Below are 27,774 nucleotides of genomic sequence, written 5' to 3' on the forward strand. Positions count from 1 at the left end.
ATAAATTGTGCCAGTGAGCTACTAAATAATGTAGGAGTATGGTACATACCAGAAGAAAGCCTGAAGCTATATAGATCCCAGGTTGTAGAAGCAATCTGCAGGTGCAGGGTAGTGTGTCACAGGTGACACTATCTGCAGGAGGGATAGGTATGACATGACATAGATGGCGCTAGTGAGCCACTAGATAGTGAAAGTATATGGTACACAGGACTTGCCGAGTAACTATGTAGCCACGCGGTGTCACCGCTGCAGTACAAACCCAGGCAACACAAACCCCAGTTTCTGGACTAGCACCTGTTGTGATAACCAGAGAGCACTATTCCCAACCAGGAGGTTGCAGACCTGAAGACCTGCCCTGGAAGAGAAAGTAAAGAAAAAGAACAAACAGATAATGACAGTTGCTGTTTATTAGTAAATAGTTAATTACCTGGTTAAAAATGTTTGGTTATGCTTATTGGAAGTTAAAATGGACAGTAGGGTAATGGACGGTAAATTACCTAAAAACTTTCCTTGTAAATACTTGGCACCTCCTAAGGTGCATCTTATTGGTTTTACCACGCCTGGCAGCGTGAGTAGAACTTTGTTTGTTTCAAAAGACCAGAACAAAAAAACATTTTGCGTGGCCAAAGAAAGGTCTGGATATTTACACCTTGCAGCCCGACCACGACTTACATTGGGGGCTTAGAACAGGTCCCCCTCATCATTATAGTTGGTGCACAAGGACACCCTGTTATCAAAATGTTTTTACTTTGATATTCAAAAATATTTGCACTTTTGTAAATTATGTTATGTAATATTCAAGGAAATAAACTTCCCATAAAGGGAAGAATAAGTTTATTTACCTATTGAAATGCATTTCCAAAAATTTTTTGCAATATCTAATCTGTTATTGTTATGTTTCTTTTCCCAGTCCAGGAGTACTGGATTTAACGGTGGAGAAATGAAATACCCCAGAAAGCCGGTTGTTACAGTGGTGTTGCCTTCCTCTTGGGGAGGGTGATGCCATGCCTGGAAACGAGGAGGATCCCTTTAACAGGTGACACATATACATGCAACATGTTCTGATCCCAGGCCAAAAAGGGGAGCTCTGACCTGGTTTCAGGGTGGCTTCCCTGGATATTCTGGCTTGGGGGAGGAGTTAGAGTGTAGTTAGAGAGAGGGAGGAGTTAGAGAGTAGTTAAAGAGGAGTTGGAGAGGAGAGCTGGAGCCGGGCAGACATGAGGTTCTGCAGCTCCTCACCAGGAGTGAAGGAGTGAAGGAGTCAGACAAAGTTGTATTTGTGGAACGTGCAAGGGGAAAGAAAGCACAGGAGAAGTGAGGAGCCTGAGGGGAGCTGCGACTGGGCTCCCTCCACACTGAAGCGCAGGAACTGGACACCGGTTGTCCGAGGCTATGTGGGACTGTATGCCCCACAGCAGAAACCAGAGGGCAGGAGATTTCAAGTCGCCTGTCCACAACCACACCCAAAGGCACAGCAACATATAGAGCATCACAATCAGAGACACCTGTAAAAGTGCTTGCTTTGCCTGTCATGCGGGTACTGTCCTACATATATGATAGAGAGAGAGGACCTTGTGAGAAACCATAGGCAGCAAGGGACACACACAACAGCGCAGGAAGGAAGGCTTTCAACCCCACCTGCAAGGGGGGTTCCAGGCTGGCCGGACCTCACCATCACCTGTGATCCGTACCCTGGACAGTGGCAGACTACTACCAGTAAAAAGTAAAGAGACTGCAACCCTGTATCCTCTGATTCTTTCTGGCACAACACCATCTACCATCTTTACCCACTACACCGGGAGCCCTGGGGATCCAGCTTCACCTGTGGGAAGCCATACCATCCCTGCTGCAGTACCATCATTCCCAATGGACCCCTTTTAGCAGCATCGGTCATCCCTGACCGAATACCACAGGTGGCGTCACGAACATTCTTTATTCCACAACCCCTTTAAAGTCCTTCCCTTTAAGTTGGACTCCCAGGGCCATGGACTGGGTTGCTGCCATCGTGACCACCCCTTTAACGACCACCGGACCCTTTACCGAGTATCCCCTAGGCCCTAGCCGGCCCTCCATAAGCTCTTATGATCAGTGGCATCTTCTGTCTCTTGTAGAGCATAAGCTCTTATGGTCGGTGGCGTCCTCTCTCTCTTGTACAGTGTAAGCTTTTATGGTCAGTTCAGTGGGGTCCTTGGTCTCCTCCTCATCAACTACAAAAAACGTCTGACTGTTGTGCTTGCCAACAAGGGTTTTGCCACCAAGTATTAAGTCTTGTTTGCCAGAGGGATCAAATACTTATTTCTCACTGCAAAATGCAAATAAATGTATATAATTTATACAATGCTATTTTCTGGATTTTATTTTTGATATTCTATCTCTCAATGTTAAAATTAACCTACCCTTAAAAGTATAGACTGTTCATGTCTTTGTCAGTGGGCAAACTTAAATCAGCAAGGGATCAAATAATTATTTCCTTCACTGTAGGTGGCATTTAGGCATGCAGTGACAGCCGGCAGAAGAGCTTAGAGCAATTTTTAGATCTGTAGCTGCCAATGACAAATGATGGCAAAAGCCACATCAACAGGTTAAATTCTGGTCAAATTTCTGCATACCCATAATGCTCTGTTTGCCATATGTTAACACTAAGAGGGCAGGTCCTCACCATGTATACCTCTATTGAAAGGCTGAATAGTGTATCCTACTGTGAGCACTGGGATGAATCACTAACAAACTCTCATTGCAAGAAATGTATACAGCTTGATATATATTTCTAACAGTATACCGTTACATACTGGCTACAGGAAGGCGTAAAAGACATCTTTTTGACCTCTGTTGGATAAATGAAGCTCAGAAGATACTTTCAGTGTGCACGGCAGGAGCCTTTCCCAGCAAATGTGCCAAGCTAATGCTCTTAACCTAATAAGAGCGGAGTCTAACGCTATTTGTTAAATTTTCTTCTATATAGTTTAATTAACTAAAGTTTAATTGTATAATATGATAATGAAAAGGTTCAAGTCTATATAGGGCAAGATACTTGAACTTTTGTATTACTGGAGATGAAGATCTGTGTATCAATCACTAGTACTTTATTATCAGTAAATGTATAAGCCGGATATTGTAAGCATTTTTTTCATGTCCAGTTATCTACGAGGGGCGATCCAAAAGTAATGATAATCGGTTATTTCTATTGCACACAGAAATTAAAATAAAATGTTTTCTTCTCTCTTAGGTACCCACTAGTCCAGGAAAAAAAATCACTTAAATAGACCACGATTCCCGGGAGCTACATTCATTTGAATATGAACTGCCGAGGAGTGAACATCAAAATGGAAAAAAACGAGCTCAGAGCTGTCATCAAAAACCTCTGCTTGAAAAAAATGACTACCAAAGACATACACAGCGACTTAGTGGAAACATTGGGGGACTCTTCTCCTGCATATTCCACAGTTGCATGCTGGGCCAAGGAATTTAAGCTGGGAAGAACATCGATGGAAGATGAACATCGTGAAGGACGCCCATCCACGTCCCTCAATGAAGAAAACGTGAAAAAAGTTGAAGAAGTTGTATTGGCAGATCGAAGAGTGACTATCAGATATGTAGCTGAGGTCACAGGGATCTTATATGGCAGTATTCAAAGAATCCTTGCAAAAGAATTGCATATGAGAAAGGTCTCCGCGCGTTGTGTGCCAAAAATGTTAACCGACGAACAAAAGAAGAAACGAGTTGACATTTCAATAGCAAATCTCGAAAAGTTCCAAGCAGACAAGGAAAATTTTTTGTCACGTTTTTTGACCATGGACAAGACCTGGATCCACCACTTTGATCCCGAAACTAAACAACAATCGATGACGTGGAAACGAGCCGACGAACCGACGCCGAAGAAATTCAAAGTGTCAAGCTAAGCAGGGAAGGTTATGGCGTCCGTTTTTTGGGACGCTGAAGGAATTATTATGGTGGACTATTTGGAGAAGGGAGCCACTATTACGGGCTCCTACTACGCAGAACAAATAAGAAGATTGTGGGAGGCTATCAAGGAGAAAAGGTGCGGCAAACTGCGGGCTGGAGTGTTGTTTCACCAAGATAACGCGCCGGCTCACAAAGCTGCAGTTGCCATGGCTACCATTCAAGAAGCGGGCTTTGAACGGGTGGAACACCCCCCCTATTGGCCAGATCTAGCCCCCAGTGACTTTTTTCTCTTTCCTCGGCTCAAGGAACACCTCCGGGGCAAGAAATTTGATGACAATAGCGACGTGATAACCGCTGTTGGGGATTTTTTTGAGGGTCAAGATCAAGAATTTATTCTAAGGGAATTCTAAGTTTAGAAAAGAGATGGACTAAATGTATACACTTGTTAGGAGACTATGTAAAAAAATTAAAAAAAAATTTGACTATATTCATTGTGTTTAGTATTATCATTACTTTTGGATCGCCCCTCGTATACTTAAACCTCAGGATTTCTTTTATACTAGTCAATAGTCAGAAGTGCCCAGTCGTACGCCTATATCTAATGGAAGATTAATAGCTATGTCCAAAAACTTTTTCCAACATCGTCTATTTCCAGTGGGTACAAACCGAGGTGTCAATATTGTTCCTACCGCAAATGGCGAATTTCTATCACCACGTAAAAAAAAAAGAAAACAGCAAAGGAAAAATGCAGCTGAAAGCTCATAAAAGAAGCAAAATATGGTTAATGGGTAAGAAGCGGTCTAAATATAATAGGCATTCTCTGGAAACCTTTATATACAAGACCAAAATCATTAGGAGCCAGTTCAGCTCAATCTATACTTCCATTGTCTTGGATCCGGGTGCTGTATCCAATATTGGATCTCCGTAAGTTTTCCCCTTTGTTTTACATAGATGTTCTAAATGCTTTCACATTAGGAGACACATTAGTTTAATGGCAAACATTGTGGTTTTGGCTCAGTACACACACCAGCTGAAGACAGAGACAGAAAGAGGAGGAGGATACACATTAACTGAAAAGAATAAAAAGAGGGACGCTACAGCAAAAACTATGGAATATAGGCGCACACACGGAGTCCTGATCAAATATCACAGAGGCATCCATGGTGCTAAACTTCCTCTCCACGCCTCATCTCTCCCTCCCTTCTCAGGTGTCCTTTATTCTAGCAAATAACATGGTTTTAGGTTTCCTTGTCCTCTTTTTCTCTTTTCTTCAACCCCCACAGCTTCTGTCTGGCTATTTTGTTTGGTCCTGAGGGATAATCTGGATTTGAGTTAAGAAATGTAAATACCTTAATCTGGTTTGATGTGCCAGTAGGTAGGAGAACCATGGGATTCCTAGGTGTCAAATGGACATACGAGTAGCCATACATGTAATAGTATATCCAGAGATGGACAAAAAGCTTTTAGAAGTGTGAAGGGAAATGGGAAAAAGCTTGTTGTTCAGAGGCATCAACAAGTAATAAACAGGTCACAGTTACCTAATAAAAGGTGAACATGGGAACATTTACAGGAGCGAGGTCAAAGGGGTGGTCAAGGCAAAATGTGGACCTTCAGACAAGTCAGAAATGAAGAGAGCAGAGGTCAGCAGTGGTGGCCCATTTATAGGTTCTAAAAGATACATAAAACCTTATGGGTAAAGATACATAAAACCTTATGGGTAGAAGATGTTAAACTCATCAACGTTAATGCACCATGCACTGTCCTCCCTCCCCCACTGCATCTAGTTCACTCTCTGACTTTGAAGCAGTTACAGAAGAAGAAGTAAGCAGGCTCCTTGCATCTTCTCGCCCGACCACTTGCACCAGTGACCCCATTCCATCACATCTCCTCCAGTCCCTTTCCCCGGCTGTCACCTCTCACCTAACAAAAATATTCAACCTTTCCCTCACTTCCGGTATTTTTCCCTCCTCATTTAAGCATGCCATCATACATCCATTACTTAAAAAACCATCCCTCGATCAAAACTGTGCCGCTAATTATAGACCTGTCTCTAATCTTCCCTTCATCTCTAAACTCCTCGAACGCCTGGTCCACTCCCGTCTTACCCGCTATCTCTCAGATAACTCTCTTCTCGACCCTCTTCAATCTGGCTTCCGCTCTTTACACTCTACTGAAACTGCCCTCACTAAAGTCTCTAATGACCTACTAACAGCTAAATCTAATGGTCACTACTCCATGCTAATTCTCTTGGATCTCTCTGCAGCATTCGACACTGTGGATCATCAGCTCCTCCTCACTATGCTCCGCTCCATCGGCCTCAAGGACACCGTTCTCTCCTGGTTCTCCTCCTATCTCTCTGACCGATCCTTCACTGTATGTTTTGCTGGTTCCTCCTCCTCTCACCTTCCCCTTACTGTTGGGGTTCCTCAAGGATCAGTCCTAGGCCCCCTACTCTTCTCGTTGTATACTGCCCCTATTGGACAAACAATCAGTAGATTTGGTTTCCAGTACCATCTCTATGCTGACGACACCCAATTATACACTTCTTCTCCTGATATCACACCGACCTTTTTAGAAAACACCAGTGATTGTCTTACCGCTGTCTCTAACATCATGTCCTCCCTCTATCTGAAACTAAACCTGTCAAAAACTGAACTCCTCGTGTTCTCTCCCTCTACTAACCTACCTTTGCCAGACATTGCCATCTCCGTATGTGGTTCCACCATTACTCCAAAGCAACATGCCCGCTGCCTTGGGGTCATCCTTGATTCTGACCTTTCATTCACCCCCTACATCCGATCACTGGCTCGCTCTTCTTACCTGCATCTCAAAAACATTTCTAGAATTCGCCCTTTTCTTACTTTCGACTCTGCAAAAACTCTGACTGTTTCACTTATTCATTCTCGTCTGGACTATTGTAACTCTCTACTAATCGGCCTCCCTCTTGCAAAACTCTCCCCGCTCCAATCTGTCCTGAATGCTGCAGCCAGGATCATATTCCTCACCAACCGTTACACCGATGCCTCTACCCTGTGCCAGTCATTACACTGGCTACCCATCCACTCCAGAATCCAGTACAAAACTACTACCCTCATCCACAAAGCACTCCATGGCTTAACACCACCCTACATCTCCTCCCTGGTATCAGTCTACCACCCTACCCGTGCCCTCCGCTCCGCTAATGACCTCAGGTTAGCATCCTCAATAATCAGCACCTCCCACTCCCGTCTCCAAGACTTTACACGTGCTGCGCCGATTCTTTGGAATGCACTACCTAGGTTAATACGATTAATCCCCAATCCCCACAGTTTTAAGCGTGCACTAAAAACTCATTTGTTCAGACTGGCCTACCGCCTCAATGCATTAACCTAACGATCCCTGTGTGGCCTATTTATAATAAAAAAAGAAAAAAAAAAGTTCCTCGCATCATGTTCTCATACACTTTATGCAGTTAATAGCCCTCTGTGTCTGTACTGCTACATACTTAGGCAGGTAACTGGTTCATGCAGCTTTACATGAACACCTGAGCCTTACACTATAGCTGGTCCGAATAACTAAAGCAATTGTTACCATCCACCTCTCGTGTCTCCCCTTTTCCCCATAGTTTGTAAGCTTGCGAGCAGGGCCCTCACTCCTCTTGGTATCTATTTTGAACTGTGATTTCTGTTATGCTGTAATGTCTATTGTCTGTACAAGTCCCCTCTATAATTTGTAAAGCGCTGCGGAATATGTTGACGCTATATAAATAAAAATTATTATTATTATTATTATTATTATGCCTCCGTATTCACCAGTTGCACTAATTTGTTTGGCTTAGTGGTCCTTTGTGTTTCTTTAACAGCAATTAACCTTACAGCTTTTGAGATATTTCGCTATATCTTAAAATGTGTCATAACTCAAAGTATTACTATTGGCTTTTCAGACCAACTATTATATGACGCATGTGTGACTTTTTGTATTAGACATAACAGGACACAGTGGCAACGCTTTCTCTGGGCATGAGTGAGAAAGCTAAACCCATCATATGCAGACTAAGATACAGCTTCGCTTGTGCATAGAAACATGGAATATACAGTTAGGGCCAGAAATATTTGGACAGTGACACAATTTTCGCGAGTTGGGCTCTGCATGCCACCACATTGGATTTGAAATGAAACCTCTACAACAGAATTCAAGTGCAGATTGTAACGTTTAATTTGAAGGGTTGAACAAAAATATCTGATAGAAAATGTAGGAATTGTACACATTTCTTTACAAACACTCCACATTTTAGGAGGTCAAAAGTAATTGGACAAATAAACATAACCCAAACAAAATATTTTTATTTTCAATATTTTGTTGCAAATCCTTTGGAGGCAATCACTGCCTTAAGTCTGGAACCCATGGACATCACCAAACGCTGGGTTTCCTCCTTCTTAATGCTTTGCCAGGCCTTTACAGCCGCAGCCTTCAGGTCTTGCTTGTTTGTGGGTCTTTCCGTCTTAAGTCTGGATTTCAGCAAGTGAAATGCATGCTCAATTGGGTTTAGATCTGGAGATTGACTTGGCCATTGCAGAATGTTCCACTTTTTGGCACTCATGAACTCCTGGGTAGCTTTGGCTGTATGCTTGGGGTCATTGTCCATCTGTACTATGAAGCGCCGTCCAATCAACTTTGCAGCATTTGGCTGAATCTGGGCTGAAAGTATATCCTGGTACACTTCAGAATTCATCCGGCTACTCTTGTCTGCTCTTATGTCATCAATAAACACAAGTGACCCAGTGCCATTGAAAGCCATGCATGCCCATGCCATCACGTTGCCTCCACCATGTTTTACAGAGGATGTGGTGTGCCTTGGATCATGTGCCGTTCCCTTTCTTCTCCAAACTTTTTTCTTCCCATCATTCTGGTACAGGTTGATCTTTGTCTTATCTGTCCATAGAATACTTTTCCAGAACTGAGCTGGCTTCTTGAGGTGTTTTTCTGCAAATTTAACTCTGACCTGTCTATTTTTGGTATTGATGAATGGTTTGCCTCTAGATGTGAACCCTTTGTATTTACTGTCATGGAGTCTTCTCTTTACTGTTGACTTAGAGACAGATACACCTACTTCACTGAGAGTGTTCTGGACTTCAGTTGATGTTGTGAACGGGTTCTTCTTCACCAAATTAAGTATGCGGCGATCATCCACCACTGTTGTCATCTGTGGACGCCCAGGCCTTTTTGAGTTCCCAAGCTCACCAGTCAATTCCTTTTTTCTTAGAATGTACCCAACTGTTGATTTTGCTACTCCAAGCATGTCTGCTATCTCTCTGATGGATTTTTTCTTTTTTTTCAGCCTCAGGATGTTCTGCTTCACCTCAATTGAGAGTTCCTTTGACCGCATGTTGTCTGCCCACAGCAACAGCTTCCAAATGCAAAACCACACACCTGGAATCCACCCCTGACCTTTTAACTACTTCATTGATTACAGGTTAACGAGGGAGACGCCTTCAGAGTTAATTGCAGCCCTTAGAGTCCATTGTCCAATTACTTTTGGTCCCTTGAAAAAGAGGACGCTATGCATTACAGAGCTATGATTCCTAAACCCTTTCTCCGATTTGGATGTGGAAACTATCATATTGCAGCTGGGAGTGTGCACTTTCAGCCCATATTATATATATAATTGTATTTCTGAACATGTTTTTGTAAACAGCTAAAATAACAAAACTTGTGTCACTGTCCAAATATTTCTGGCCCTAACTGTATGTGATAACTGTACTAATTCATAAAGTGAAATTACTCCAATTGATGGCATCAGATCTCCGCTCTGCCTGTTTGAGGACATACAGTTCTTTTGGCATGTTGGCCAATTAGTAATACAGCCATTAGGGTCAGTTTCCAGTGCCACCCTTTAACTCATTTTCTGATCATATAGACACACAATATCATTGATTTTCTTGCTCAATCCGGTGAACCATTTCTTAGCACCACAGCAGTACAGTACTTCAGCACAGGTTACCAAAACTATGTACAGAATAGTAGTACTGTAGGGTTTTATTTTGCGATTTTCTTTGGTAGACTACATTGCATTTTATTAAAAGGGTGGTTAAATCATACCATGTTCATGATCTATCCAAAGGACTTTGTGAGGGTCCCGCACATGTATCTCCATCGATTGTGTTTATTTCCTCGAGCAGCAGCTTCATTTAAAGTGTAGTGGTCGCTGCCAGGTACCGCAGAACAGCTCCTAGTCTTTTGAGCTGTTCTGCAGTACCAAGTTGTGGCCGATACACATTAAATGAAGTGCACTCCTAGGATAGCTTTATCATAGACTCCATATCTTAGAGAGTACAGGTGAGACATATACAGTGGGTACGAAAAGTATTCAGGTCCCTTTACATTTTTCACTTTTTTGTTTCATTGTAGCCATTTGATAAATTCAAAAAAGTTCATTTTTTTCTCATTAATGTACACTCTGCACCCCATCTTGACTTAAAAAAAAGCAGAAATGTAGAAATTTTGGCAAATTTATTACAAAAATAAAAACGGAAATATCACATGGTCATAAGTATTCAGACCCTTTGCTCAGACACTCATATTTATGTCACATGCTGTCCATTTCCTTGTGATCCTCCTTGAGATGGTTCTACTCCTTCATTGGGGTCTAGCTGTGTTTAACTAAACTGATAGGATATGATTTGGAAAGGCACACACCTGTCTATATAAGACGTCACAGCTCACAGTGCATGCCTGACCAAATGAGAATCATGAGGTCAAAGGAACTGAGCAAGAAGCTCAGAGACAGAATTGTGGCAAGGCACAGATATGGCCAAGGTTACAAAATAATTTTTGCAGTACTCAAGGTTCCTAAGAGCACCATGGCCTCCATAATTCTAAAATGGAAGAAGTTTGGGACCACCAGAAGTCTTGCTAGATCTGGCCATCCAGCCAAACTGAGCAATCATTGGAGAAGAGCCTTGGTGAGAGAGGTAAAGAAGAACCCCAAGATCACTGTGGCTGAGCTCCAGAGATGCAGTAGGGAGATGGGAGAAAGTTCCACAAAGTCAACTATAACTGCAGCCCTACACCAGTCGGGCCTTTATGGCAGAGTGGCCCGAAAGAAGCCTCTCCTTAGTGTAAGACATATGAAAGACCACATAGAGTTTGCTAAAAACACATGAAGTACTCCTAGACTATGAGAAATAAGATTCTCTGGTCTGATGAGATGAAGACAGACTTTTTTAGTGATAATTCTAAGCGGTATGTGTGGAGAACACCAGACATTGCTCATCACCTGCCCAATACAATCCCAACAGTGAAAACATGGTGGTGGCAGCATTATGCTATGAGGGTGTTTGTCAGCTGCAGGGACAGGACGACTGGTTGCCATTGAAGGAAACATGAATGTGGTCAAGTACAGAGATATCCTGGATGAAAACCTCTTCCAGAGTATTCTGGACCTCAGACTTGGCCGAAGGTTCACCTTCCAACAAGACAATAACTCTAAGCACACAGCTAAAATAACAAAGGAGTGGCTTCAAAACAACTCTGTGACCATTCTTGACTGGCCTAGCCAGAGCCCTGACTTTACCCCAATTGAGCATCTCTGGAGAGACCTGAAAATGGTTGTCCACCAACATACACCATCCAATCTGAAGGAACTAGAGAGGATCTGCAAAGAAGAATGGCAGAGGATCCCCAAATCCAGGTGTGAAAACCTTGTTGCATCATTCCCAGGAAGACTCATGGCTGTACTAGCTCAAAAGGTTCTTCTACTCAATTCTGAGCAAAGGGTCTAAATACTTATGACCATGTGATATTTCAGTTTTTCTTTTTCAATAAATTTTCAAACATGACTACATTTCTGTTTCTTTTTGTCAGTCAAGATGGGGTGCAGAGTGTATATTAATGAGAAAAAAATGAACTTTTTTGAATTTACCAAATGGCTGCAATGAATCAAAGAGTGAAAAATGTAAAGGGGTCTGAATACTTTCTGTACCCACTGTATATATATATATATAGAGAGAGAGAGAGAGAGAGAGAGAGAGAGAGAGAATGTACAGCTTAGTGGTGGCTTGCATTACAATCTCCCAGCTCTGCGTTCTCATTTCATGCTATCACATTAATGTAACTGTACTGGTTTGGGGATATTAATTATTCATTTCTCATTTATCCCTTTTGTTTGCACATCTGTGCAGATTTCTTCTATTGAGCAAACTTGGCAAAGCAGTTAACATTACACAATCTAATCTAGAAGCCCAGTGGCAGCATTTATCTTTTATTTAGAAATAACTGGGTATTCACGCGTGAAGCCATTATTCCAAATTAAAATAAAGATATTTAAGATTGACATTCCTGCAAGCTAAGACTGGTTACATATAATGTATGTCATCTGGGCATTTGGTGCAGAATAAGTCAATATGTGCACTCAGACCTCTTACATTTGGGATGTATGATGTCTAGTCAGCACTTCATTACCATGCCATCCGTTCACTTTCATGGAGAGGTCCCATGTCCTAACCTGCGTTGCCCTCCCCCTAACTCTTAATGGATTGTTTTTCTGTTCAAAAGCACAAAATCCTGGGGACATGAAAACCCTGAAATTCATCACACATCTCTCTGGTTTCAACACCATTAATCAAGTCCTGATGAAGAAGTCACAGGTCTTGACCTATGACCCTGCAGAAAACTTTACAATGCCCAAGGTGTGGCAGGACTACTTCATGCCACCAAAAACATTCCTCTTGTGTAATCTTGTTGGACTGTGTAAAAAGTAATCACTTTATGTAGTTTATTTTATTTCCATCTACTCGTAGTTTTAGATTCTAAACCCTAGAACAGAAGATTGTGTTCTGATAATACTATGCTCAAATAGTGCTTTCTCTATGATGACAAAAGTACAAATCAATAGTCTTCTTCTGCAGCGGCTTGTGAGAACTGATAACCCTCATTACTGCTCATAGAGAGGGGTTGTCACTCAGCTTTCCATGACTCCTGCCAAAATATGCCATGCTAAATCTTCTGCTCCAATATCGCAGGATACATAGAGTCTTTATAATATTCAGAACATCAGTATATGGCAGCTATAGTGGTTGTCACCGAAATTTTCAAAAGGTTTGTTCGGTGTTGATTTTTTTTACTTAGGCACAATTTGTGATAAAATAACAATCAAAGCAGGCAAAGCAGGTCGCTCCAGTGATCAGCGACCGCTTCAAAAGTTTATGCCAGTACATGTCCAGGCCTGTCTGAAGTTTGCTAGAGAGAATTTGGATTATCCAGAAGAGTATTGGGAGAATGTCATATGGTCTGATGAAACCAAAGTAGCACTGTTTGGTAGAAACAAAACTCGTCGTGACCACAGGAGGGAGCTCTGTCACAGAATTCACAACAGATAACGATCCCAAGCACACCACCAGAGCATCAAAAGAGTGGCTTCGTAAGAAGCATATGAAGGTCCTGGAGTGACCTAGCCAGTCTGCAGATCTCAACCCCATAGAAAACCTTTGAAGGGAGTTGAAAGTCCATGTTGCCCAGTGACAGGCCCAAAACATCACTGCTCTAGAGGAGATATGCATGGAGGAACGGGCCGATATACCACCAACTGTGTGTGCCAACCTTGTGAAGACTTACAGAAAACATTTGACCTCTGTCATTGCCAACAAAGGATATATAACAAAATACTGGGATGAACTTTTGTTAAGGACTAAATACTTATTTTCCACCATAATTTGCAAAATATGTATACATGTATTTATATTACATAGATAGAAAGATGAAAAGCCGGCAATTCAGCAGTCGCGGTAGTGTAAAATCACAGCAGGAGCTGACAGGATAGAAGAGATGGATTACATATAGTAAATACACATAGAATAGGTAGATATACAGATGTATATAACAAATACAATTAGTACAGTGTATGGGCAGCTTACTGTACATTTATTTATTGAAAGGTGAAGTGAGTTCATTGGCTGTGAACTCGCAAGACTAGTCTGATGGCACCATGAGCAGGAGAAATTTCTCACACTCGTGGTGCCCTCAGACAGGGAATAGGAGTTCACAGGGAAACCGTGTGCTCAGTGTCTGCTGGATGATAGGCTGTATGGTCGCATCATGCAACCATGCAGCCTGCCATCTAGATGTAGCAGAGCTAGACCCGCCATGGGACAAATGGATTACCAGCATCTCTGCAGAAAGGTGAGGAATATTGTTATTTTTTAATTTTTACCTCATTTGCAGATAACAAAGGCATCAAGGGAATGGGCGAGGTCGTAAGTATGGTATAATTAATATTTATTAAAGGAGTCTGTGTCATTCTTTCAATTAAAAGACTTTTCTATGTGTCTGTATTTTCATACAATGTAACTATGGGGTTAGTAATGGGGGTGTCTTATTGACGCCTTTCCATTACTAACTTTGGGGTTTGATGTCACCTGACAATACAAAGGTGACATCAACCCCCCAACTATCACCCCACTTGCCACCGCTACAAGGCAAGTGGGAAGAGCAAGGCTAAGTGCCAGAATTGGCTCATCTTAGAGATGTGCCTTTTCTGGGGCAGCTGAGAACTGAGGTTTATAGCCTGGGGGGCCAGTATCCATGGCCACTTCCAAGGCTATTAATATCAGCCTGCAGCTGTCTGCATAACCATAGACCGTTTATTATACTCACATACGGGGCGGACAGGTCCAATGGGCGTTGCTGGTTTTCATCAGGCAGCTCATTTCTTCTTGCTGTTGCCATCCTTCTCCAGTTCGCGTAGATGACGTGTTCTACGTCATCCACACAGTGTAGCATCGCACTCCTGCACAGGAGTACTTCTCTGCCCTGTCGAGGCAGAGTAAAGTACTGCAGTGCGCATGCGCTGTGCTCTTTGGCCTTTTCCTGCGCATGCTTACTGCAGTACTTTGTTCTGTCCTCGACAGTGCAGAGTAGTACTCCTGTGCAGGAGCGTGATGCTAAAGAGACAATGTGGATGATATGGGACACGTCATCCACACGATGCAAGAAGGAGGACGGTGATCACAAGAAGAGAGGAGGCAAGCCGGATTAAGACCAGCGACACCCACCAGGCCGCCCGGTAGGTGAGTAAAGTAAAAGGTGTTTCCCTTGTTTTGCAGGATAGATTGGGGTATATTAGAATGCTGTATATCAGGGCTTACAGGTACTGGGCTTAGCTCATATGGGAAAAACCTGTGACAGGTTCCCTTTAAGGCACTAGAATCCTTTGGAATCCTGTGATTTCATTTAAGAAATTATTCTGTGGATTAATGGGAAGATCCCTGTAAGACCTAATGTCTTTTTAAGATTCCAGCTGCCATGCAAACTCATCGGCAACCTGGAATTATGTAATGTGGTGCTGATCTGTATTCTCTATTGACTGTGCCATCTACGGGGTTACTCAGCTAGAATTAAAAGGAACTAAAGTCCCTAATGTTGCAGCAGGATGTCAACTCTATATTGTAATGTTGTGGTGCTTTTGGAGTTTGTGGCATTTTCTCAAGATTCAGCAAGTTCTGGATACGGTGTTTTCCACAAATACTTTGATAAAGGAACCGAAACAAAGAAAAGCAACAACCCCCTCATATGGAAAACATTTCACTGCATTTTTTTTTCTATATGCATAAAAAAAATGATGTATGTAAATGAGCATATATCATTCAGAGCTGTATTCATGATTCTGCAGGATCTCTGTAGTAATATCACAGCACATCTTTGCTATCCGCACAACGCTTGCTAAAGTGATTTGCATTCTGTAATTGTAATCTTTACACCAGGTTGTACTGTAATCCTTTAGAAAAGCTTACTGTCCTACTACATTTATAGCAACTGAGCAACACTAATAAGGAGTGTCCCGGATATCTCTGAATGTATCTGTGAATGTAGCTCTGAACCATCAAACCGTGTTCACATGTAACCTAAATGCTGCATTTTATTCTGCTGCTTTTGACTGCACGTGTCACCATCATAGTAACATAGTAACATAGTAACATAGTTAGTAAGGCCGAAAAAAGACATTTGTCCATCCAGTTCAGCCTATATTCCATCATAATAAATCCCCAGATCTACGTCCTTCTACAGAACCTAATTGTATGATACAATATTGTTCTGCTCCAGGAAGACATCCAGGCCTCTCTTGAACCCCTCGACTGAGTTCGCCATCACCACCTCCTCAGGCAAGCAATTCCAGATTCTCACTGCCCTAACAGTAAAGAATCCTCTTCTATGTTGGTGGAAAAACCTTCTCTCCTTCAGACGCAAAGAATGCCCCCTTGTGCCCGTCACCTTCCTTGGTATAAACAGATCCTCAGCGAGATATTTGTATTGTCCCCTTATATACTTATACATGGTTATTAGATCGCCCCTCAGTCGTCTTTTTTCTAGACTAAATAATCCTAATTTCGCTAATCTATCTGGGTATTGTAGTTCTCCCATCCCCTTTATTAATTTTGTTGCCCTCCTTTGTACTCTCTCTAGTTCCATTATATCCTTCCTGAGCACCGGTGCCCAAAACTGGACACAGTACTCCATGTGCGGTCTAACTAGGGATTTGTACAGAGGCAGTATAATGCTCTCATCATGTGTATCCAGACCTCTTTTAATGCACCCCATTATCCTGTTTGCCTTGGCAGCTGCTGCCTGGCACTGGCTGCTCCAGGTAAGTTTATCATTAACTAGGATCCCCAAGTCCTTCTCCCTGTCAGATTTACCCAGTGGTTTCCCATTCAGTGTGTAATGGTGACATTGATTCCTTCTTCCCATGTGTATAACCTTACATTTATCATTGTTAAACCTCATCTGCCACCTTTCAGCCCAAGTTTCCAACTTATCCAGATCCATCTGTAGCAGAATACTATCTTCTCTTGTATTAACTGCTTTACATAGTTTTGTATCATCTGCAAATATCGATATTTTACTGTGTAAACCTTCTACCAGATCATTAATGAATATGTTGAAGAGAACAGGTCCCAATACTGACCCCTGCGGTACCCCACTGGTCACAGCGACCCAGTTAGAGACTATACCATTTATAACCACCCTCTGCTTTCTATCACTAAGCCAGTTACTAACCCATTTACACACAATTTCCCCCAGACCAAGCATTCTCATTTTGTGTACCAACCTCTTGTGTGGCACGGTATCAAACGCTTTGGAAAAATCGAGATATACCACGTCCAATGACTCACCGTGGTCCAGCCTATAGCTTACCTCTTCATAAAAACTGATTAGATTGGTTTGACAGGAGCGATTTCTCATAAACCCATGCTGATATGGAGTTAAACAGTTATTCTCATTGAGATAATCCAGAATAACATCCCTCAGAAACCCTTCAAATATTTTACCAACAATAGAGGTTAGACTTACTGGCCTATAATTTCCAGGTTCACTTTTAGAGCCCTTTTTGAATATTGGCACCACATTTGCTATGCGCCAATCCTGCGGAACAGACCCTGTCGCTATAGAGTCCCTAAAAATAAGAAATAATGGTTTATCTATTACATTACTTAGTTCTCTTAGTACTCGTGGGTGTATGCCATCCGGACCCGGAGATTTATCTATTTTAATCTTATTTAGCCGGTTTCGCACCTCTTCTTGGGTTAGATTGGTGACCCTTAATATAGGGTTTTCATTGTTTCTTGGGATTTCACCTAGCATTTCATTTTCCACCGTGAATACCGTGGAGAAGAAGGTGTTTAATATGTTAGCTTTTTCCTCGTCATCTACAACCATTCTTTCCTCACTATTTTTTAATGGGCCTACATTTTCAGTTTTTATTCTTTTACTATTGATATAGTTGAAGAACAGTTTGGGATTAGTTTTACTCTCCTTAGCAATGTGCTTCTCTGTTTCCTTTTTGGCAGCTTTAATTAGTTTTTTAGATAAAGTATTTTTCTCCCTATAGTTTTTTAGAGCTTCAATGGTGCCATCCTGCTTTAGTAGTGCAAATGCTTTCTTTTTACTGTTAATTGCCTGTCTTACTTCTTTGTTTAGCCACATTGGGTTTTTCCTATTTCTAGTCCTTTTATTCCCACAAGGTATAAACCGCTTACAGTGCCTATTTAGGATGTTCTTAAACATTTCCCATTTATTATCTGTATTCTTATTTCTGAGGATATTGTCCCAGTCTACCAGATTAAGGGCATCTCTAAGCTGGTCAAACTTTGCCTTCCTAAAGTTCAGTGTTTTTGTGACTCCCTGACAAGTCCCCCTAGTGAAAGACAGGTGAAACTGTACAATATTGTGGTCACTATTTCCTAGATGGCCGACCACCTGCAGATTTGTTATTCTGTCAGGTCTATTAGATAGTATTAGGTCTAAAAGTGCTGCTCCTCTGGTTGGATTCTGCACCAATTGTGAAAGATAATTTTTCTTGGTTATTAGCAGAAACCTGTTGCCTTTATGGGTTTCACTGGTTTCTGTTTCCCAGTTAATATCCGGGTAGTTAAAGTCCCCCATAACCAGGACCTCATTATGGGTTGCAGCTTCATCTATCTGCTTTAGAAGTAGACTTTCCATGGTTTCTGTTATATTTGGGGGTTTGTAACAGACCCCAATGAGAATTTTGTTACCATTTTTCCCTCCATGAATTTCGACCCATATGGACTCGACATCCTCATTTCCTTCGCTAATATCCTCCCTTAAAGTGGACTTTAGACAAGACTTTACATAGAGACAAACCCCTCCTCCTCTCCGATTTTTACGATCCTTTCTAAACAGACTGTAACCCTGTAAGTTAACTGCCCAGTCATAGCTTTCATCTAACCATGTCTCGGTTATTCCCACTATGTCAAAGTTACCTGTAGATATTTCTGCTTCTAGTTCTTCCATCTTGTTTGTCAGGCTTCTGGCGTTTGCAAGCATGCAGTTTAGAGGATTTTGTTTTGTTCCAATCTCCTCGCTGTGGATTGTTTTAGAAATGTTCTTACCTCCCTTCTGAGTATGTTTTCCTGGATCTTCTTTGTTCAAGTCTAATGTTTTTCTTCCCGTCCAATCTTCTTCTAGTTTAACGCCATATCATAATATGCAATAGCAATCTTCTCTGATTATTGTATTTTTGCTACGGGGGAGGGGGTGTTTGTGCAGTTTCCCCCTTATTTGATGTATTTTTGGTGTGGATCTGAAGCAGCGTTTTAATGCATTTTTTTTTATACAGAAAAGCATTGATTCTGCACTGCGTTTTTTCAGGCTCCAGCAAGAGTTGTCATAAAATCAAATCCACTTTTCTTTAAAGCACCACTCCAGTGGGGGTTCAGTGCTGGAGTGGCGCTTTAAATGTAAGCTCCCTGCCCCTGCTCTGATACTCACCTTCACCTTTCCATTCCCATGGTGCCATCTTGCTCCCGTCTCTTCTGATTGGCTGGAAGATAGAAGTTAAGTCACAAAAGCTCAATGCAAGTCTACGAGAGCCAGAAAGAGGGCAGAACAAGGCTCCCATAGACTTGTATTGAAAAGTGACCTCTGAGCCACTTCATGAAAAACTTGAGCTGCCAGTAGGTCACTTTTCCACAGAGACCGACGGGAGAGATGCTGGAATAGGATGAAGGCGGCAGCAGGTGAGTATATGAGCGGTGGCGGGGGAATTACATTTAAACCACCGTTCCAGCGGTGCAATAGAAAAAACACTGGAGTGGTGATTTAATTGTTGAAAGTAGCAGATTTTCTGCACCTAAAAACACGACATTTATGCTACTTAGGAACTTGGCCTAAATCAAGCTACAAGTGCAAGTACAAGCCTTCAACAACTGTAAGTTTATTATACCATAAAAAATAGTCTAAAGTATTTACAAAGTTGTTTGACTTTTACATTGGCTATATCTATATAAACATTAAAATGATTGCAAAAGATGGACATAAGATTCAGGATCAGAGGAACATTCTAATTTATGTGCAGAAAAATGTTTTTTTAATCCATTTTTTGACAGCATTTATCACTGGCATTAGCGTTCACACTGGCTATGGTAATGAACTTGATGACGATGATGATGATGTCTGTAAAGTGCTATAGAAATACTGGTGCTAAAAAATGAGTAAATAAAACAAAAATATAATAAACTTTTGCTCTATTTTTGTTTTGCTGACTGAGACATATGGTACAATTAGCCCTAAATTCTGTCACTAATGGTCTCTAATAATGTGACAAACCCCAAAAAATAACTATTTTGAAGTAAAATGCACAAAGCAGATGCAAAAATCTTGAGAAATGTAGGCCAAAGTCTTTCTTTCACACAGCTGGTCACCACAGTAAAGACCAATATTTCTCCTACAAATCCACAAAGGAACCCAGACAGGTCATATTTTGAGCATGTTCTATGGAGGCCAATTTTCTGCCAAAGGCCTCATTCAGACATCAGTTTATCTCAAGTGCCCATACACATTAGTCTTTAATTCGGCAACATTTAACAATAAACAATCATTTTAGGCTACTAATGACAGGCTGCCTTCACCTGGAAAGAAGAGAAAATTTTCATTCGATAGTCCAATAAACATCTTTCCATGACAGAATGTTTCTAGAACATTCCTCGAAAGCTAGTTTGTCCTTTGTCCAGTGGGACTGAAAAGGTGGATTGATCGTTTCCCAGATGACTGTTCATTCACTTATTGTTCCCCATCACGCTCCTATCTAATGTATATGGCCAACTTTAGGCCTTACCCTGTCACATTATGCCCTGGGATCTAAAATCTAATATATACTTATTTATTTTACAACTTCCTTTAACAGTTCTGCTCTCTGGCCATTTCCCAGGGAGTGGTAGGACTTTCTCTGCTCTAATTGGCTGTGATTAATGATGGACCCAGTGATAAGTAGCAACTGGCAGACGGTGACACTGACAGATGGTCTCCTTCTGGCCATTAAAGAGGGCAGGGCAAGGATAGGATCATAAATAACCAAAGACAAGAACCCAATATTAAATTAAATATCACAAAAATGTAAGTTCACAAAGTGCAATTGGCCATGTGAGAAGACAACATAAGACTATAATGAAGTGGTGACCATGACTAAAAGAGGATGAAGGGCATTAGCTTTTCACTTTTCCCTCTGTTGCACATGTATTACTATTATTTATTTGTTAGAGCACCATTGTTTCCATGTAAATGTGATGAGGGTTTACATACAAAATACAAATATAACTTACATTGAACAAAATAACAGCGACAGAATGGTACAGAGGGGAGAGTACCCTACCCTCATGGGTTTACAGTCTACAGGGTAATGGAGACCATAGGTTGGGGAGTTGAAGAAGCTCCGGTGATAGAGAGTTGACAGCAGGATTATTGCAGGCTGTAGGCTTTCTTGGAGAGATGGGTTTTCAAGTTTTGTCTGAAGGTTCCTAGTGCTGGAGACAATCGGATGTGTTTGAGCATGGGATTCTAGAGGATAAGGGATGCTCGTGAGAAATCTTGAAGGCAATTTGATGAGGAACATACAAGAGTTGAGGAGAGAAGGAGGCCTTGTAAAAAACAAGAATACGTGTAGGGAATGTGACATTATGTCCTTAATATGTTTTGCTAAATGTTCCTTAATTGTATTATGAGGTACTGCTCCACTGTTCGGTGTATTATCACTGCTGTTTTTCTTGGTACTGCTACACTTATTACAAGTATTACCATTAATGTCTTTATGTGTAATGTGCTTGTACAATTATTGTTATATTGTTTGATAGGGAAAGTGAAGTACCCCGAGCCGGTCATTAGGAGTAGTGCTAGGGAAGTAGTACCCCAAGTTGGCCACAAGATTGGGGGGCACTATAAGTAGGATAGCAAACAGTTAACTGTAGGAGGGGCACGGGGGGATAAGGTAGTGAGGTCTTCCTGGTCAGTTCAGTTGGGTCGGGGCATCCATGTGGGACACAGGGCTGGCTAGCCCAGGGCAACACCGTGCCCCATAAGAAGAGTGGGCCCAGCAGTCAGTATCTAGGGGGCCAGAGTACAGAACAAAGCATAGCGACATCAGAGATAGCGGTGCAGTATAAGTATGATTGCAGTGTTACGGATAGAAGGCTGTTGTGAATTCTGTGGCTTAGTTCACTTCTGTGGTCACAAGTGGTATTGCAGTCTCTGGGCTTCCTCCCTCAGGTGTTTTGGTGAGCTCGTTGGCTGCCTTGCTATTTAGCTCCACCTGAGTCTGTCTTCCTTGCTCCTTGTCAATGTTCCAGTGTTGGATCTGAGCTACTGCATCTTTCCTTGGGCCTGCTGCTCTGCTAGATAAGTGCTTCTAGTTTGTTTTCTGTTTTTTCTGTCCAGCTTGCTATTAACTTTTGCTGGAAGCTCTGAGAAGCAAAGGGGTGCACCGCCGTGCTGTTAGTTCGGCACGGTGGGTCTTTTTGCCCCTTTGCGTGGTTTTCGTTTTAGGGTTTTTTGTAGACTGCATAGTTCTCTTTGCTATCCTCGCTCTGTCTAGAATATCGGGCCTCACTTTGCTGAATCTATTTCATTCCTACGTTTGTCTTTTCATCTTGCTAACAGTCATTATATGTGGGGGGCTGCCTATTCCTTTGGGGTATTTCTCTGAGGTAAGTCAGGCTTGTATTTCTATCTTCAGGCTAGTCAGCTCCTCAGGCAGTGCCGAGTTGCATAGGTAGTGATAGGCGCAATCCACTGCTGCTTATAGTTGTGTGAGGATAGATCAGGTACTGCAGTCTACAGAGATTCCACGTCTCAGAGCTCGTCCTATTGTTTTTGGTTATTGCCAGATCTCTGTATGTGCGCTGATTACTGCACGCTGTGTTGCCTGATTGCCAGCCATAACAGTACAAGGAGCCGTCCAATGATTTCCAATAGAGGGAAAAAAGAAATCCTGACATCATTTTTTTTTCTTAGCTCTGTCTTCAGTCTTTTTTTTCCCCTAGACATTAGAGTGCTTCAGGACACAGCTGTGGACATGGATATTCAGGCTCTGTGCTCCTCAATGGATAATCTCGTTGTAAATGTACAAAAGATTCAAGATACTATTGATCAGAAATCGATGCTAGAACCAAGAATTCCGATTCCTGATTTGTTTTTTGGTGACAGAACTAAGTTCCTGAGCTTCAGAAATAATTGTAAGCTATTTTTGGCCTTGAAACCTCATTCTTCTGGTAATCCTATTCAACAGGTTTTGATTATTATTTCTTTTTTGCGCGGCGACCCACAGGACTGGGCGTTTTCTCTTGCACCAGGAGATTCTGCATTGAGTAATGTTGATGCATTTTTCCAGGCGCTGGGATTGCTTTACGATGAGCCTAATTCAGTGGATCAGGCTGAGAAAAATCTGCTGGCTTTATGCCAGGGTCAGGATGATGTAGAAGTATATTGTCAGAAATTTAGGAAGTGGTCAGTACTCACTCTGTGGAATGAATCTGCACTAGCGGCTTTGTTCAGAAAGGGTCTCTCTGAAGCTCTTAAGGATGTAATGGTGGGATTTCCTATGCCTGCTGGTTTGAATGAGTCTATGTCCTTGGCCATTCAGATCGGTCGTCGCTTGCGCGAGCGTAAATCTGTGCACCATCTGGCGGTATTGTCTGAGAGTAAACCTGAGCCTATGCAGTGCGACAGGACTATGACTAAAGTAGAACGGCAAGAACACAGACGTCTGAACAGACTGTGTTTCTATTGTGGTGATTCTACTCATGCTATTTCCAATTGTCCTAAACGCACTAGGCGGTTCGATAGCTCTGCCGTTATTGGTACTGTACAGTCCAAATTCCTTTTGTCCATTACCTTAATGTGCTCTTTGTCATCGTATTCTGTCATGGCGTTTGTGGATTCAGGCGCTGCCCTGAATCTGATGGATTTGGATTATGCTAAACGTTGTGGATTTTTCTTGGAGCCTTTGCGGTGTCCTATTCCGTTGAGAGGAATTGATGCTACACCTTTGGCCAAGAATAAGCCTCAGTACTGGGCCCAGCTGACCATGTGCATGGCTCCTGCACATCAGGAAGTTATTCGCTTTCTGGTACTGCATAATTTGCATGATGTGGTCGTGTTGGGGTTGCCATGGCTACAAACCCATAATCCAGTATTGGATTGGAACTCTATGTCGGTAACCAGCTGGGGTTGTCAGGGAGTACATGGTGATGTTCCATTTTTGTCTATTTCGTCATCCATTCCTTCTGACATCCCAGAGTTCTTGTCGGACTTTCAGGATGTATTTGAAGAGTCCAAGTCTGATGCCCTACCTCCGCATAGGAATTGTGATTGTGCTATCGATTTGATTCCTGGTAGTAAATTCCCTAAGGGTCGTTTATTTAATTTGTCCGTACCTGAACACACCGCTATGCGCAGTTATGTGAAGGAGTCCCTGGAGAAGGGACATATTCGCCCATCGTCGTCACCATTGGGAGCAGGGTTCTTTTTTGTAGCCAAGAAGGATGGTTCGCTAAGACCGTGTATTGATTACCGCCTTCTTAATAAGATCACTGTTAAGTTTCAGTACAGCTTGCCATTGATTTCTGACTTGTTTGCTCGGATTAAGGGGGCTAGTTGGTTTACTAAGATTGATCTTCGTGGTGCGTATAATCTGGTGAGAATCAGGCAGGGAGATGAATGGAAAACGGCATTTAATACGCCCGAGGGTCATTTTGAGTATCTGGTGATGCCGTTCGGACTTGCCAATGCTCCATCTGTTTTTCAGTCTTTTATGCATGACATTTTCCGTGAGCATCTGGATAAATTCTTGATTGTTTACTTGGATGACATTTTGATCTTCTCAGATGATTGGGAGTCTCATGTGAAGCAAGTCAGAATGGTTTTCCAGGTACTGCGTGCTAATTCCTTGTTCGTGAAGGGATCAAAGTGTCTCTTCGGTGTGCAGAAAGTTTCATTTTTGGGGTTCATCTTTTCCCCTTCTACTATCGAGATGGATCCGGTTAAGGTTCAGGCCATCCAGGATTGGACTCAGCCGACATCTCTAAAAAGTCTGCAGAAATTCCTGGGCTTTGCTAATTTTTATCGTCGCTTCATCTGTAATTTTTCTAGCATTGCCAGACCATTGACCGATTTGACCAAGAAGGGTGCTGATTTGGTTAATTGGTCTTCTGCTGCCGTGGAAGCTTTTCAGGAGTTGAAGCGTCGTTTTTGCTGTGCCCCTGTGTTGTGTCAACCTGATGTTTCTCTTCCGTTCCAGGTCGAGGTTGATGCTTCTGAGATTGGTGCAGGGGCGGTTTTGTCACAGAGAGGTTCTGGTTCCTCAGTGTTCAAACCATGTGCTTTCTTTTCCAGGAAATTTTCTGCTGCTGAGCGTAATTATGATGTGGGCAACCGAGAGTTGCTGGCCATGAAGTGGGCATTCGAGGAGTGGCGTCATTGGCTTGAGGGTGCTAAGCATCGCGTGGTGGTTTTGACTGATCATAAGAACCTTACTTATCTTGAGTCTGCCAAGCGCTTGAATCCTAGACAGGCCCGTTGGTCGTTATTTTTTGCTCGTTTTGATTTTGTGATTTCATACCTTCCGGGCTCTAAAAATGTGAAGGCGGATGCTCTGTCTAGGAGTTTTGTGCCCGACTCTCCGGGATTATCTGAGCCGGCGAGTATCCTCAAGGAAGGAGTCATTGTGTCTGCCATCTCCCCTGATTTGCGGAGAGTGTTGCAGAAATTTCAGGCTAATAAACCTGATCGTTGTCCGGCCGAGAAACTGTTCGTCCCTGATAGGTGGACTAGTAAAGTTATCTCTGAACTTCATTGTTCGGTGCTGGCCGGTCATCCAGGAATCTTTGGTACCAGGGAGTTGGTTGCTAGATCCTTCTGGTGGCCATCTCTGTCACGGGATGTGCGTGCTTTTGTGCAGTCCTGTGGAATTTGTGCTAGGGCTAAGCCCTGCTGTTCACGTGCCAGTGGGTTGCTTTTGCCCTTGCCGGTCCCGAAGAGGCCTTGGACACATATTTCGATGGATTTCATTTCTGACCTTCCCGTTTCTCAAAAAATGTCGGTCATTTGGGTGGTCTGTGATCGCTTTTCTAAAATGGTCCATCTGGTGCCCTTGGTTAAATTGCCTTCCTCCTCTGATTTGGTGCCTTTGTTCTTCCAGCATGTGGTTCGTTTACATGGCATTCCTGAGAATATTGTTTCTGACAGAGGTTCCCAGTTTGTCTCGAGGTTCTGGCGAGCCTTTTGTGGTAGGATGGGCATTGACCTATCTTTCTCCTCGGCCTTCCATCCTCAGACTAATGGCCAGACCGAACGAACCAATCAGACCTTGGAAACATATCTGAGATGTTTTGTTTCCGCTGACCAGGATGATTGGGTGTCATTTTTGCCGTTGGCTGAGTTCGCCCTTAATAATCGGGCCAGCTCGGCTACCTTGGTCTCTCCATTTTTCTGCAATTCTGGGTTCCATCCTCGTTTCTCTTCAGGACAGGTTGAGTCTTCGGACTGTCCTGGTGTGGATTCTGTGGTGGACAGGTTGCAGCAGATCTGGACTCAGGTAGTGGACAATTTGACCTTGTCCCAGGAGAAGGCTCAGCTTTTCGCTAATCGCAGACGCCGTGTGGGACCCCGACTTCGTGTTGGGGATCTGGTTTGGTTATCTTCTCGTCATATTCCTATGAAGGTTTCCTCTCCTAAATTTAAACCTCGTTTTATTGGTCCGTATAGGATTTCTGAGATTCTCAATCCGGTGTCTTTTCGTCTGACCCTCCCAGACTCCTTTTCCATACATAATGTATTCCATAGGTCATTGTTGAGGAGATACGTGGCACCTATGGTTCCATCTGTGGAGCCTCCTGCCCCTGTTTTGGTGGAGGGGGAATTGGAGTATATTGTGGAGAAGATTTTGGATTCTCGTGTCTCTAGACGGAAACTCCAGTATCTGGTCAAATGGAAGGGTTATGCTCAGGAAGATAATTCCTGGGTTTTTGCCTCTGATGTCCATGCCCCAGATCTTGTTCGTGCCTTTCATGTGGCTCATCCTGGTCGGCCTGGGGGTTCTGGTGAGGGTTCGGTGACCCCTCCTCAAGGGGGGGGGGTACTGTTGTGAATTCTGTGGCTTAGTTCACTTCTGTAGTCACAAGTGGTATTGCAGTCTCTGGGCTTCCTCCCTCAGGTGTTTTGGTGAGCTCGTTGGCTGCCTTGCTATTTAGCTCCACCTGAGTCTGTCTTCCTTGCTCCTTGTCAATGTTCCAGTGTTGGATCTGAGCTACTGCATCTTTCCTTGGGCCTGCTGCTCTGCTAGATAAGTGCTTCTAGTTTGTTTTCTGTTTTTTCTGTCCAGCTTGCTATTAACTTTTGCTGGAAGCTCTGAGAAGCAAAGGGGTGCACCGCCGTGCTGTTAGTTCGGCACGGTGGGTCTTTTTGCCCCTTTGCGTGGTTTTCGTTTTAGGGTTTTTTGTAGACTGCATAGTTCTCTTTGCTATCCTCGCTCTGTCTAGAATATCGGGCCTCACTTTGCTGAATCTATTTCATTCCTACGTTTGTCTTTTCATCTTGCTAACAGTCATTATATGTGGGGGGCTGCCTATTCCTTTGGGGTATTTCTCTGAGGTAAGTCAGGCTTGTATTTCTATCTTCAGGCTAGTCAGCTCCTCAGGCAGTGCCGAGTTGCATAGGTAGTGATAGGCGCAATCCACTGCTGCTTATAGTTGTGTGAGGATAGATCAGGTACTGCAGTCTACAGAGATTCCACGTCTCAGAGCTCGTCCTATTGTTTTTGGTTATTGCCAGATCTCTGTATGTGCGCTGATTACTGCACGCTGTGTTGCCTGATTGCCAGCCATAACAGAAGGCTAAGCTGTACGGGAGCAAGGTATCCAAGATGTGGCAGATTTTTGCGTGAGCCGCTATTCTAAGCAACGGGGCGAAACAGCAGAGAATACCCCCATGAGAAGCAGGAATTCTGGGTATTGAGGACACTGAGGGACCAGAGGAAACGAACCGTCGCAGGGACAGGCTTAGCGGCAGAGAGAAAAGGCAAGGGAAAGCATTGCAATTGTTATGATTGAC

At 42.8% G+C, this 27,774-nt stretch overlaps 1 long non-coding RNA gene across 1 annotated transcript in view; it reads right to left on the minus strand.

Annotated features, from left to right (window-relative positions):
• LOC138667249 (uncharacterized) overlaps window positions 1-27,774 on the minus strand; it is a 77,231-nt gene that overhangs the window by 14,928 nt on the left and 34,529 nt on the right. Inside the window, exon 2 of the long non-coding RNA XR_011318671.1 lies at window positions 212-355. This is a non-coding gene — a long non-coding RNA (uncharacterized lncRNA). The remainder of the gene's footprint in view (window positions 1-211; window positions 356-27,774) is intronic.

The sequence above is a fragment of the Ranitomeya imitator genome, chromosome 2 (assembly GCF_032444005.1).
Source record: "Ranitomeya imitator isolate aRanImi1 chromosome 2, aRanImi1.pri, whole genome shotgun sequence".
Classification (NCBI taxonomy): Eukaryota; Metazoa; Chordata; class Amphibia; order Anura; family Dendrobatidae; genus Ranitomeya; species Ranitomeya imitator.